The sequence below is a fragment of the Rhinoderma darwinii genome, chromosome 13 (genome assembly GCF_050947455.1).
Source record: "Rhinoderma darwinii isolate aRhiDar2 chromosome 13, aRhiDar2.hap1, whole genome shotgun sequence".
In the NCBI taxonomy this organism is placed as follows: Eukaryota; Metazoa; Chordata; class Amphibia; order Anura; family Rhinodermatidae; genus Rhinoderma; species Rhinoderma darwinii.
In genome coordinates, this window is record NC_134699.1 from 50,099,453 (window position 1) to 50,113,639 (window position 14,187).

The following is a 14,187-nucleotide window of genomic DNA, read 5'->3' on the forward strand; positions in this document are numbered from 1 at the left end:
CAGCAGTATCCACGCATAACTTTTGCTGCACATTTTCACCCCTATTAGGGTATGTTTACACTACCTATTTTCAGCAATTTTTCGGGCCATAAACGCCCTGAAATACGGCTAAAAATATGGGGGCTGAACACTTCCAAACATCTGCCCATTGATTTAAATGGGAAAAACGGCGCTTCGTTCCCACAAGGCGTTTTTTTACGCAGACGTTTGTAAAAACGCCCCATAAAAAAGAAGTGCATGTCATTTCTTGAGCCGTTTTTGGAGCAGTTTTTCAGTGTCTCAATAGAAAAACAGCTCCAAAAATGGCGGTAAAAAACGGCTGAAAATCAGAGGTTGTTTTTCCTTGAAAATAGCTCCGTATTTTACAGCCGTTTTACGATTAGCGTCTGAACATACCCTTTAATTGAAAAAAGTTTTCCGTGTAGAAAATGTTCAACAACATGTGGATGAGATTATATATATATCATTAATGTCACTTTTAGGTAATACATCTGTCGCCAGGGTCGTGTAATGGACACACAGGTGCTGGGATGGTTAGAAGACAGAACTCTGATACACGTACATGTAAATGTAACGAGCCGTGCACCTGTGTGTCCATCACATGACCATGGACAGATATATATCCACTCAATGTAAATAATGAAGGTTCCTGCTAAATGACAGCAAGCAGAGTTTTTAAAACCATGAGGAGTTAATACAGTAAGTATATTGAAAAATGTTATAACTTTTCATTCTACAAAGGATAACAATTATTTGCTGAAACCAGGATACCGCTTTATGGCCCAAACTAGGCATCATCCTTAAAACGACCCTCCAGTCCCATGATAACATTTTCAATATTACAGGGTATATGGAGTTATATTATTTGGTGCCTTCAAGTTGCGCCCCTCTGCCGTGTATCCGTCGCTTCGGGGTCCCCTCTGTGTTCTCCCCACATTGCTGCAGCGCTTCTTAGAATACGAGTCTGAGACACTCCCACTGTTCTCGGATTGGCCAGAACTGCTCACCTGAGCAGCTCTGGCCAATTCGAGAACAAAGGGAGTGTTTTAGACTCAGTCTGTAAAGCGCTGTGGCCATTTTGGGACGACACAGAGGGGACCTTAAAGTGGCGAATTCACAGCAGAGGGGCGCACCTGGAGGGCAATAGGGAGCGCACCTGGAGGGCCATAGGTAATAGAACTCCATATACCCCATCACATTTAAAACGCTGGGACTGGAGCGTAAATGATAAAACTTGGAGCTAGGGGCGGATTGGCCATGTACTCCACCGCTCAGGGGGCGGGGACGGGGCGGCGCAGGGGACAGGAGCCGTGTGTGCTCTGTATTATACGTCACATGTGACGTCATATAATGCAGCCGGCCGCCATACACTCTGCCTGTGAGGAGAACATCGTGGATTGTTGAAGTGTTTACCCAGCAGACAGGCCGGGAGGATAGGGGAAGAGAGGGCCGGGGAGGAGCAGTCATACACACAGCTCTCCTCCTGCCTGCAACGTGTGACCCCTGAGATCCCTCCACGAGCTCAGGACTGGTGAGTATTGCTGTGTAAGTAGGGGAGCTGTGAGTGTTATGTGGGGGGATATTTTTATATATGTTTTTTATTGGGAGGGGGACTTTACTGTAGTGTTATGTGGGGGGAGGGGATTTTGTAGAAATCATTTTTTATGGGGGAGGGGGGTACTTGACTAAATATTATGTCGGGTGAGGAGTTTGTATAAATTGTTTTTGTTTGGAGGGGGACTTTACTGTAGTGTTATATGTGGGGGGAGGGGATTTTGTGGGGGAGGGGGGGGACTTGACTACATATTATGTGGGGTGAGGAGTCTGTATAAATTATTTTTGTGGGGAGGGAGGATTTGACTGTAAATGCGATGGGGGAGGGGGACTTCACAATACATTGTTGTGGAGGTGACTTGGCTGTGAACGCTATGTGTGTGGGGATTTATTTAATCACAGGTTACGGTCATATCGTTTATGTTGCAGCGATTTTCACAAAACTGTGGCCAGTGACGTAGTTATAAAGCAATGGCCCAAAAAACGCTGCAAAAAAACGTAATGTGTAGCCTGAGAAGAGACTCTTGGAGCTCGTGCACACACAACGGAATTGCTGGAGAAAATTTCTGCAGCAATTCCGTTGAAAGATGCAGTAATTACGCTTCGGAAAAACGCACGTTTTTTACGGCAGATAATGGTGCATATTTTGCTGCGTTTTTATCATTGTTGGGGGATGGAGATATCTCCTCTGAAAAACGCAGGAATTCTGTCCACTTTCCACAGCTGCGGTCCGAAAAATACGCAGCCCAGGTCAATTTCTGCTCAGAATTTTTACGCAGCGTGCGGATGAGATTTGTTATATCTTACCCACTTTGCTGCTTCTGTATTCTGCTGCGTTTTTTCCATAATTCCATCCGAAAAAAAACACGGCAATTCTGCTACGTGTGGACAAACCCTAAGGCCTCATGCACACAAACATATTTTTTTCCTCCCGTAAATACTCACGTAAATATGGGTCCTTTGTCACACGTATTGGACCCATTTTCTCTGCACTAATCGGCAGCCCCTTCTCTCTATCAGTGCTGGATAGAGAGAAGGGGCAGCCCTTTCGGGTAGTTTCCTCAGCGATCTGAAAGTAAAAAAGTTCATACGTACCCCGTCCGTTGTCTTGGTGACGTGTCCCTCTTTTGACATCCAGACCGACCTCCCTGGATGACGCGACAGTCCATGTGACCGCTTCAGCCTGTGATTGGCTGCAGCTGTCACATGGGATGAAACGTCATCCCGGCAGGCCGGACTGGAGGAAGAAGCAGGGAATTCTGGGTAAGTTAACTTTTAACACTATTAACACCAGCGGTAGTCACTGTCCCGGGTGCTGAAAGAGTTACTGCCAATCAGTTAACTCTTTCAGCACCCTGGATAGTGACTATACACTGACGTCGCCTAGCAACGCTCCCGTAATTTCTGGTGCACACACGTAGCCACCCGTAATTACGGAAGCCCCATAGACTTCTATGGGCCTGCCCGTGCCGTTATTACGGCCTGAAATAGGACATGTTCTATATTTTTTCAACGGCACGAGCACCTTCCCATACGCAAACGGGAAGGTACCCGTGGCCAATAGAAGTCTATGGGCCCGTAATTCTGGGCGTTTTTTCGTTCGCGTGCATGGGGCCTAATAGTTAATTTGTTTAGGGTGAGGCGGCTTTGTTGTAAACATTATGTGTGGGAGATTTTTCGTTCTAGGTTTTTGTGTGTGGGGGAGGGAGGTGTGACTATTTTGTTCCCTTAGGGTATATTTACACTTAGCGGTTGAGGTGCAGTTACAAAAAAACGCACACAGTTTCTTTACAATTTGTCGTGGTTTTGTGATGCAGTAATTGGCCGCAGTTTTCATAGCTAAAACATATCAAATAAATGTGTTTCACCCGGGAAAAAAAATTGGCGACCATTTAAAACCGCATGTTTTCTCAAATGCGGTTTTCAACCACACCTCAACTGCTACATGTGAATTTACCCTAAGGCTTTATGCAATAGATTACAGGTAGATCTTGCTTGTCAGAGGCACGCAGGACCCGCTGTCACTGAAACCGTCAGGTCCGCGGGACTGACGGATTCAGTGAATAGCACTAGATACAGCTGCTCTGTAGACAGAAAACAGAGCAGCTTTATCTAAAAAAGTAAAAATAATTTTTAATAAAAAGTAACTATAAAGTTACACCAAACACACTGATACACCTTTTTATTAAAAAATACAGTAAAAAAAAATTTGCTTTACAAAGGTGTACATAGCCTTTAATGTAACATCTGGCTACGCCATAAAAACGTGAATAAAATCGCCATGAAAACACATCAAAACTTTGTGTTTGAAATCCGCCTTAGGAAAATAATGCTGCAATTTTCCTGTAACTCATAGACCAGCTGGTCTTGGTTTGGAGCCCTAGCCTAGATGTTATGTATCGGGGGGGAAATTCTGTGTCGGTAGTGGGGAGCTATACATCCTTTGTGTATCATAGAATTTGCATATGCCAAGTATCTGGATAAAAAAGGTTATAATGTAATGAGCGCAGGGGGCCCCTGATCATTGAACTGTATGGGTCCCAACATTTTATCATGGCAGTTCTGTCCCCAATACTCAATGTGTTATAACGGGCTCAATATTCGTATAATGTAAAGAAATGCATTCATTGAAGGGGTTTCTGTTTTGATAAATCTTGTGCATAAAATACAGACCACAGACTTACATTACTGATTCTTGGCTACTCCATCACTGACTGTTTCTCGGCTACCCTTCGGGTATGTTCACACACTGAGCCAAAAATGTCTGAAAATACGGAGCTGTTTTCAAGGGAAAACAGCACCTGATTTTCAGACGTTTTCTGATCAACTCTCGTTTTTCACGCCGTTTTCACAGCGTTTTCGCACCGTTTTTTCAGCCGTTTTTGGAGCTGTTTTCAATAGTCTATGAGAAAACGGCTCCAAAAACGTCCCAAGAAGTGTCCTGCACTTCTTTTGATGAGGCTGTAATTTTACGCGCCGTCTTTTGACAGCGACGCGTAAAATGACAGGTCGTCGGCACAGTACATCGGCAAACCCATTGAAATGAATGGGCAGATGTTTGCCGACGTATTGGAGCCGTTTTTTCAGGCGTAATTCGAGGCGTAAAAAGCCTCCATTACGCCTGAAAATAGGTCGTGTGAACCCAGCCTAATGCTTCTTTATTTATTATCTGGGGTCATGTCTGTCGTCCATAACAATGTCACATCACACTGTGGTGATGAGACATTGTTATGGGCAATACACGATGACACCGGTTATAAAAAAAAAAAGCATCAGAGGGACCCATGAGACCATCAGTGTGTGTGTGTGTGTGTGGACAAGCCCTTTAAGGCAGGGAAAAGGGTGCAACATGTCTAGCAAAATGCGCCAAATGTATCATACAGCGTGCACCTCTGCGAATAATTTGGCACAGTTTCTGCCTGTCTGGTCTATTTTTATCCTGTCTAACTTTAGGACAGTATTAGTCCATTTCCCTAATGTCCTTAGAAAAGGTCCCTCTCCTGACACCACAAATGTTGGCACACCCAGGGTATGTAATCACTAGCGCCCATCTATTGAATGGGAGCATGGTAGATCTGCACAGGACCAAGGAGAATAGAGAGCTGTCAGCAACATCCAGCTGCCAGCTGCCAGCACTCCGACTGTCCAATAGTGTGTGAAAAGAATCCATCTGTTTTCTATCACATAACGCACAGAACAGCGGAGGCCGGGAGCAGGATCTCCTTTTTTCTGAAAATAGTGACATCTGTCAGCCTCCAGCAATTGGTGAGTAAGAGAAGAGGCGCATTGGAGGTGAATGGAGGGTGATGTCTCATATGTAGACCGTGTGGAGAAAAACAAACACATTCATTTTATAAATAACAGACGGGACATCATATGTTTGTGGAAGGGGGTCAATAAATACTTTAACTTTATTAACCAAATGTGTACCATCAAATTAGAGGAGTTCAGCCACGAGCCCGAAACCAACTTAACCAGTGAGAGAGTCCACGCACCTATTGATCGACTTTACCCCAACTTTTTTTTTAAAAAGTGGCCATGACAATAAGTAAAACACATACATTTTGGAAGGGCGTGCACAGGGGCAAACATACCATTGGTGAAACCTGTGCAGCTGCACCAGTAAGTAAGGGGCCCACTGTCACCTTCAAGCAGCCTTTTTCTCTCTATTAGATTGCATGTAAATGCCTGAGCTAATACATTTTATGGCTAACATATACTGATATATTGTTAGAGCGACATAAAGGGGTGATCTATAATAAGATCTTGAACAGTATATGGGGCCCCATATACTGTTCTTGCGCAGGGGCCCGAGCTGTCTGTGTCTGCCACTGGGCGGTCAAGTGCGCCTTTTCTTGCTTCATCAAGGGCTGAAAAGCTGACAAGCATCCAGCCATTGTACTTGATTATAAATAGTATATAAAGATCACATAAATTTAACTAGAATCCAGTGACCGGCTGTCACAAGGCAAAGCGAACAATTGACCCGCGAGCCAACCAATAACGCCCAGCTGTTTCCAGATGCATAAACTTCCTAAAATCAGCTGGCAATCTTGGCGGGATATTCTCCCGCCAAAATCCTCATGGGATCCACCATGGAATGTTCACATGTGGATCCCTCCTGTTTGTCCGTGATCCTTGGATAGTATTAGAAAACATAGACAAAACAGATAAAAACAAGGGGACATATATACAAAAACACAGAAAAAGGCCATACTTACAAATGGACACAGCCAGGTCAGAAACGCTGATGAAGGAGAGTGAGCAGGTGCTTTAAATAATAATAGCCACTCCCACTAGTCTTGAGGGGAGTGGTGTGTGGTGCATGGGATGTGTAGTAAGAAATAATAAATGAATAGTTTATATGCAAGTGTAATAATATAAGTGAAATATAGGGGGCAGTAATGAGTAAAGTGCCTCAATAAAAATAAATGAATAATGGGGTGCAAGTGTGTGAAACATGGAGGGATAGTGTGTACGTCATGAGGCACAACGTGTATAGCCAGGTAGAAGCCTATTTGTGACGCCTTGATGATTCATAGAGCGGGCTGCCCTGCTTGCTATGCCAAACAACAACACACCATGCTCTCCCAGCATCAAAGACCCGGCTGTGTCCAAAAGAAGCAAATATAAGTAATAATGAAAAATACCTGGGGTATTAGTGATCATTTTGGCCAAAAGGACGCAAGCTCGCAATCCACGACAAGGATCCCCAGACTTGCGAGTCCCTAACTGGAACAAAAAGCTCCTGATGCACAGACAAAACAGATAAAAACAAGGGGACATATATACAAAAACACCGAAAAAGGCCATACTAACAAATACTTATTACAGCAGAACACGGCTGTAATAAGACATGCCCGTTCTTTCTGCGGTCCGGGCTCCTGGGCCATACACGGACCGTAGAAACCACGGTCGTGTGCATGGCCCCATAGAAATTAATGGGGCCGCAAAAGCACGTTCATGTGCATGAGGCCTCACACAGCTCGTCAACGGAAAAATAAAAAGTTCTGACTCTCGGAACGCAATAATGCAAAACGACAGCCCAGACTAATTTATATGTGCAGCAGTTCTTCACCTAAAACCCCACGTCATCATTTGCACCCCCCACTGGTAGACCCTGTAAATGCAGCGGAAACGATGATATTTTGGGGTCTGTGTTACATATGGGGTTAGTGAAGAAGAGGAAGAGGAAGAGGCTATGGTAAGTGTGGTGTGTATAATGTAAGTCTATATAGTGTGTGCTGTGTGTATAGCGTTTATAGTGTGTTAAAGAGACTCTGTCACCAGATTATAAGTGTCCTGTCTCCTACATAATCTGATTGGCGCTGTAATGTAGATAACAGCAGTGGTTTTTATTTTGAAAAACGATCATTTTTGAGCAAGTTATGAGCAATTTTAGATTTATGCTAATTAGTTTCTTAAAGACCAACTGGGCGTGTTTTTACTTTTTACCAAGTGGGTGTTGTACAGAGGAGTGTATGAGGCTGACCAATCAGTGACCAATCAGCCTCATACACTTCTCAGGGTATGTTCACACGGCGGGGGTCCGTAACGGCTGAAATTACGGGGATGTTTCAGCCTGAAAACATCCCCGTAATTTCAGCCGTACAGGCATGTGCAGGCGCTTGAACGCCGCGTCAATTACGGCCGTATTTAGCGCTGCTATTCATTGGAGTCAATGAATAGCGGCTCCAATTACGGCCAAAGAAGTGACAGGTCACTTCTTTGACGCGGGCGTCTATTTGCGCGCCGTCATTTGACAGCGGCGCGTAAATATACGCCTCGTGTGAACAGACAAACGTCTGCCCATTGCTTTCAATGGGCAGATGTTTGTCAGCGCTATTGAGGCGCTATTTTCAGACGTAATTCGGGGCAAAAACGCCCGAATTACGTCCGTAAATAGGCCGTGTGAACATACCCTCATTGTTCCAGCCCAGCATGATCCACAGCACAGTGTGATTGTGCAGTGAAAGAAGCTGGCCTGGAACAATGAGGCTATGTGCACACACACTAATTACGTCCGTAATTGACGGACGTATTTCGGCCGCAAGTACCGGACCGAACACAGTGCAGGGAGCCGGGCTCCTAGCATCATAGTTATGTACGATGCTAGGAGTCCCTGCCTCGCTGCAGGACAACTGTCCCGTACTGTAATCATGTTTTCAGTACGGGACAGTTGTCCTGCAGCGAGGCAGGGACTCCTAGCATCGTACATAAGTATGATGCTAGGAGCCCGGCTCCCTGCACTGTGTTCGGTCCGGTACTTGCGGCCGAAATACGTCCGTCAATTACGGACGTAATTAGTGTGTGTGCACATACCCTGAGGGTATGTGCACACGCTAGCAGGCTTTTACGTCTGAAAAGACAGACTGTTTTCAGGAGAAAACAGCTGCCTCGTTTCAGACGTAAATGCTCCTCCTCGCATTTTGCGAGGCTTCTCTGACAGCCGTAAATTTTGAGCTGTGCTTCCTTGAGTTCAATGAAGAACGGCTCAAATTACGTCTGAAAGAAGTGTCCTGCATATAATGTATATAAGTGTCCTGCATATAATGTATATAAGTGTCCCGTATATAATGTATATAAGTGTCCCGCATATAATGTATATAAGTGTCCCGTATATAAGTGTCCCGCATATAATGTATATAAGTGTCCCGCATATAATGTATATAAGTGTCCCGCATATAATGTATATAAGTGTCCCGCATATAATGTATATAAGTGTCCCGCATATAATGTATATAAGTGTCCCGCATATAATGTATATAAGTGTCCCGCATATAATGTATATAAGTGTCCCGCATATAATGTATATAAGTGTCCCGCATATAATGTATACAAGCGTCCCGCATATAATGTATAGAAGCGTCCCGCATATAATGTATACAAGCGTCCCGCATATAATGTATAGAAGCGTCCCGCATATAATGTATAGAAGCGTCCCGCATATAATGTATACAAGCGTCCCGCATATAATGTATAGAAGCGTCCCGCATATAATGTATACAAGCGTCCCGCATATAATGTATAGAAGCGTCCCGCATATAATGTATAGAAGCGTCCCGCATATAATGTATAGAAGCGTCCCGCATATAATGTATACAAGCGTCCCGCATATAATGTATAGAAGTGTCCCGCATATAATGTATAGAAGCGTCCCGCATATAATGTATAGAAGCGTCCCGCATATAATGTATAGAAGCGTCCCGCATATAATGTATAGAAGCGTCCCGCATATAATGTATAGAAGCGTCCCGCATATAATGTATAGAAGCGTCCCGCATATAATGTATAGAAGCGTCCCGCATATAATGTATAGAAGCGTCCCGCATATAATGTATAGAAGCGTCCCGCATATAATGTATAGAAGCGTCCCGCATATAATGTATACAAGCGTCCCGCATATAATGTATAGAAGCGTCCCGCATATAATGTATAGAAGTGTCCCGCATATAATGTATAGAAGTGTCCCGCATATAATGTATACAAGCGTCCCGCATATAATGTATAGAAGCGTCCCGCATATAATGTATACAAGCGTCCCGCATATAATGTATAGAAGCGTCCCGCATATAATGTATAGAAGCGTCCCGCATATAATGTATAGAAGCGTCCCGCATATAATGTATAGAAGCGTCCCGCATATAATGTATAGAAGCGTCCCGCATATAATGTATAGAAGCGTCCCGCATATAATGTATAGAAGCGTCCCGCATATAATGTATAGAAGCGTCCCGCATATAATGTATACAAGCGTCCCGCATATAATGTATAGAAGTGTCCCGCATATAATGTATAGAAGCGTCCCGCATATAATGTATAGAAGCGTCCCGCATATAATGTATAGAAGTGTCCCGCATATAATGTATAGAAGTGTCCCGCATATAATGTATAGAAGTGTCCCGCATATAATGTATAGAAGTGTCCCGCATATAATGTATAGAAGTGTCCTGCACTTCTTTTGACGAGGCTGTATTTTTACGTGTCGTCGTTTGACAGCTGTCAAACGACGACGCGTAAATGACCGGTTGTCTGCACAGTACGTCGGCAAACCCATTCAAATGAATGGGCAGATGTTTGCAGACGTATTGTAGCCCTATTTTCAGACGTAAAACGAGGCATAATACGCCTCGTTTACGTCTGAAAATAGGTCATGGGAACCCAGCCTCAGAAGTATATGACACTGATTGGTCACTGATTGGTCAGCCTCATACACTTCTTTACAACACCCACTTGGTCAAAAGTAAAAACACGCCCAGTTGGTCTTTAAGAAACTAATTAGCATAAATCTAAAATTGCTCATAACTTGCTCAAAAATGATCGTTTTTCAAAATAAAAACCACTGCTGTTATCCACATTACAGCGCCAATCAGATTATGTAGGAGATAGAGCATTTATAATCTGGTGACAGAGCCTCTTTAAATGTGTGTGTGTGTGTGTGTGTGAGTGTATATTGCATATAATGTGAGTATATTGTGTAGTGTGTGCTGTGTGTATAATGTATGTCTATATAGTGTGTGTGTATAGTGTAAGTCTATATAGTGTAAGTCTATATAGTGTGTGCTGTGTGTATAGAGTTTAAAGTGTGTATAATGTAAGTCTATATAGTGTAAGTGTGTGCGTGTAGTGTGTGTGGTTTGAATATATAGTGTGTAGTATTAGGCTGGGTTCACACAACCTATTTTCAGGCGTATTATGCCTCGATTTACGTCTGAAAATAAGGCTACAATACGTCGGCAAACATCTGCCCATTCATTTGAATGGGTTTGCCGACGTACTGTGCCGACGACCAGTAATTTACGCGTCGTCGTTTGACAGCTATCAAACGACGACGCGTAAAACGACTGCCTTGTCAAAGAAGTGCAAGACACTTCTTTGGACGTTTTTGGAGCCATTTTCTCATAGACTCCAATGAAAACAGCTCCAAAAAGGGACGTAAAAAACGCAGCGAAAATGCCGTGAAAAACGCGAGTTGCTCAAAAAACGTCTGAAAATCAGGGGCTGTTTTCCCTTGAAAACAGCTCCGTATTTTCAGACGTTTTTGGTCACTACGTGTGCACATACCCTTAGTGTGAATTGTATATAGGGTGTTTAGTTTCTAAATTTTTGTGTGTGAAATTATTTCCCACCCATAGAGCCCTCTGCAATCAGTTAGATGCTCAGTATAATCTCCCCCATAGAGCCCTAGGTAGTTATTATACTGCAAGGGGGGGGGGTCACTGCTGAGGGTTCTATGGGGGGATAACTCCTCCCCCCCCCCCCCCCCCCAGCGCCATAAGAGTCAGACCCTCCCATAGAGCACTCAGCAGTCAGTCAGACGCACTGGGGGGAGGTGTCTGACTGCTTAAAAGGTAATTAAACTTTTTTTTAAAAAATTGACATAGTGACATCTCAAAAGTTCTGATCGGTGGGGGTCTGAGCACTGAGACCCCACCAATCGCTAAAACAAAGTGGCAGAAGCGGTCAGGTAAGTGATGAGCCACTCTGTTTCTGATCGTCTTTCCTCCGATAGACGAGCAAGCGGTGTACGGGCTCAATAGAAAGTCTATGAGTCCGTACACCGCTCCGAGGAAAGACTATCTGAAATTAAGTGGAACAGCCCTCACTGAGGCACTTCTTTAGTGATCGGTGGGGGTCTCAGTGCTCAGACCCCCATCGATCAAAACTTCTGACATATCTCTATGTCACACCAAATGTTTTTTAAAAGTTTAGTTACCCCTTGGGGACTGAATTTATTGGTCTTAATTTGCTTAGGAGTTTGGTCTGGGGTATAAAACAATTTAGTGTGTTTAGTTTCTGAATTTTTGTGTTGCTATAGACGCTGAAAATGGCTGCAGAATCGAGGGGCAAAGATTTCTCATCCGGAAACGCTGCAATCATCAGGAGAAGTCGCCATAAGGCTGGATTCACACGAGCATGTTCGGTCCGTAAAGGACGGAACGTATTTCGGCCGCAAGTCCCGGACTGAACACACTGCAGGGAGCCGGGCTCCTATCATCATAGTTATGTACGACGCTAGGAGTCCCTGCCTCGCTGCAGGACAACTGTCCCGTACTGTAATCATGTTTTCAGTACGGGACAGAAGTTCCACGGAGAGGCAGGGACTCCTAGCATCGTACATAACTATGATGCTAGGAGCCCGGCTCCCTGCAGTGTACTTAATCCGCCACTGTTCAAAGCGTACGTCACTATCCATGGATAATTAATTTGATTATTCATTTACCCCACTATTACATCATCCTATGTTGAAATGATGCACTCCGTCCAGCTTAAAGAGGCTCTGTCACCAGATTTTGCAACCCCTATGTGCTATTGCAGCAGATAGGCGCTGCAATGTAGATTACAGTAACGTTTTTATTTTTAAAAAACGAGCATTTTTGGCCAAGTTATGACCATTTTTGTAATTATGCAAATGAGGCTTGCAAAAGTCCAAGTGGGTGTGTTTAAAAGTAAAAGTCCAACTGGGCGTGTATTATGTGCGTACATCGGGGCGTTTTTAATACTTTCACTAGCTGGGCGCTCTGAAGAGAAGTAACATCCTCTTCTCTTCAGAACGCCCAGCTTCTGACAGTGCAGATCTGTGACGTCACTCACAGGTCCTGCATCGTGACGGCCACATCGGCACCAGAGGCTACAGTTGATTCTGCAGCAGCATCAGCGTTTGCAGGTAAGATCGACTTACCTGCAAACGCTGATGCTGCTGCAGAATCAACTGTAGCCTCTGGTGCCGATGTGGCCGTCACGATGCAGGACCTGTGAGTGACGTCACAGATCTGCACTGTCAGAAGCTGGGCGTTCTGAAGAGAAGAGGATGTTACTTCTCTTCAGAGCGCCCATCTAGTGAAAGTATTAAAAACGCCCCGATGTACGCACATAATACACGCCCACTTGGACTTTTACTTTTAAACACACCCACTTGGATTTTTGCAAGCCTCATTTGCATAACTACAAAAATGGTCATAACTTGGCCAAAAATGCTCGTTTTTTAAAAATAAAAACGTTACTGTAATCTACATTGCAGCGCCATATCTGCTGCAATAGCAGATAGGGGTTGCAAAATCTGGTGACAGAGCCTCTTTAAATATAGCCTGATGCACTCCGCCCAGTTTACATATAGCCTGATGTACTCCACACAGCTTACATATAGCCTGATGTACTCCGCACAGCTTACATATAGCCTGATGTACTCCGCACAGCTTACATATAGCCTGATGTACTTCGCCCAGCTTACATATACCCTGATGTACTCCGCACCGCTTACATATACCCTGATGTACTCCGCCCAGCTTACAAATACCCTGATGTACTCCTCACAGCTTACATATACCCTGATGTACTCCTCACAGCTTACATATACCCTGATGTACTCCTCACAGCTTACACATATCCTGATGTACTCCGCACAGCTTACATATACCCTGATGTACTCCGCACAGCTTACATATACCCTGATGTACTCCGCACAGATTACATATACCCTGATGTACCCCGCACAGCTTACATATACCCTGATGTACTCCGCACAGCTTACATATACCCTGATGTACTCCGCCCAGCTTACATATACCCTGATGTACTCCTCACAGCTTACATATACCCTGATGTACTCCTCACAGCTTACATATACCCTGATGTACTCCTCACAGTTTACACATATCCTGATGTACTCCGCACAGCTTACATATACCCTGATGTACTCCGCACAGCTTACATATACCCTGATGTACTCCGCCCAGCTTACATATACCCTGATGTACTCCGCCCAGTTTACATATACCCTGATGTACTCCGCCCAGTTTACATATACCCTGATGTACTCCGCACAGATTACACATACCCTGATGTACTCCGCACAGATTACACATACCCTGATGTACTCCGCACAGATTACACATACCCTGATGTACTCCGCACAGATTACACATACCCTGATGTACTCCGCACAGATTACACATACCCTGATGTACTCCGCACAGATTACACATACCCTGATGTACTCCGCACAGATTACACATACCCTGATGTACTCCGCACAGCTTACACATATCCTGATGTACTCCGCACAGCTTACATATACCCTGATTTACTCCGCACAGCTTACATATACCCTGATTTACTCCGCACAGATTACAT

At 44.3% G+C, this 14,187-nt stretch overlaps 1 protein-coding gene across 1 annotated transcript in view; it reads left to right on the forward strand.

Annotated features, from left to right (window-relative positions):
- Positions 1-1,344: 1,344 nt before the first annotated feature.
- NAT9 (N-acetyltransferase 9) overlaps positions 1,345-14,187 on the forward strand; it is a 168,691-nt gene continuing 155,848 nt past the window's right edge. The window contains exon 1 of the mRNA XM_075846501.1: positions 1,345-1,531. The gene's annotated coding sequence lies outside the window, so the exon portion shown is untranslated. The remainder of the gene's footprint in view (positions 1,532-14,187) is intronic.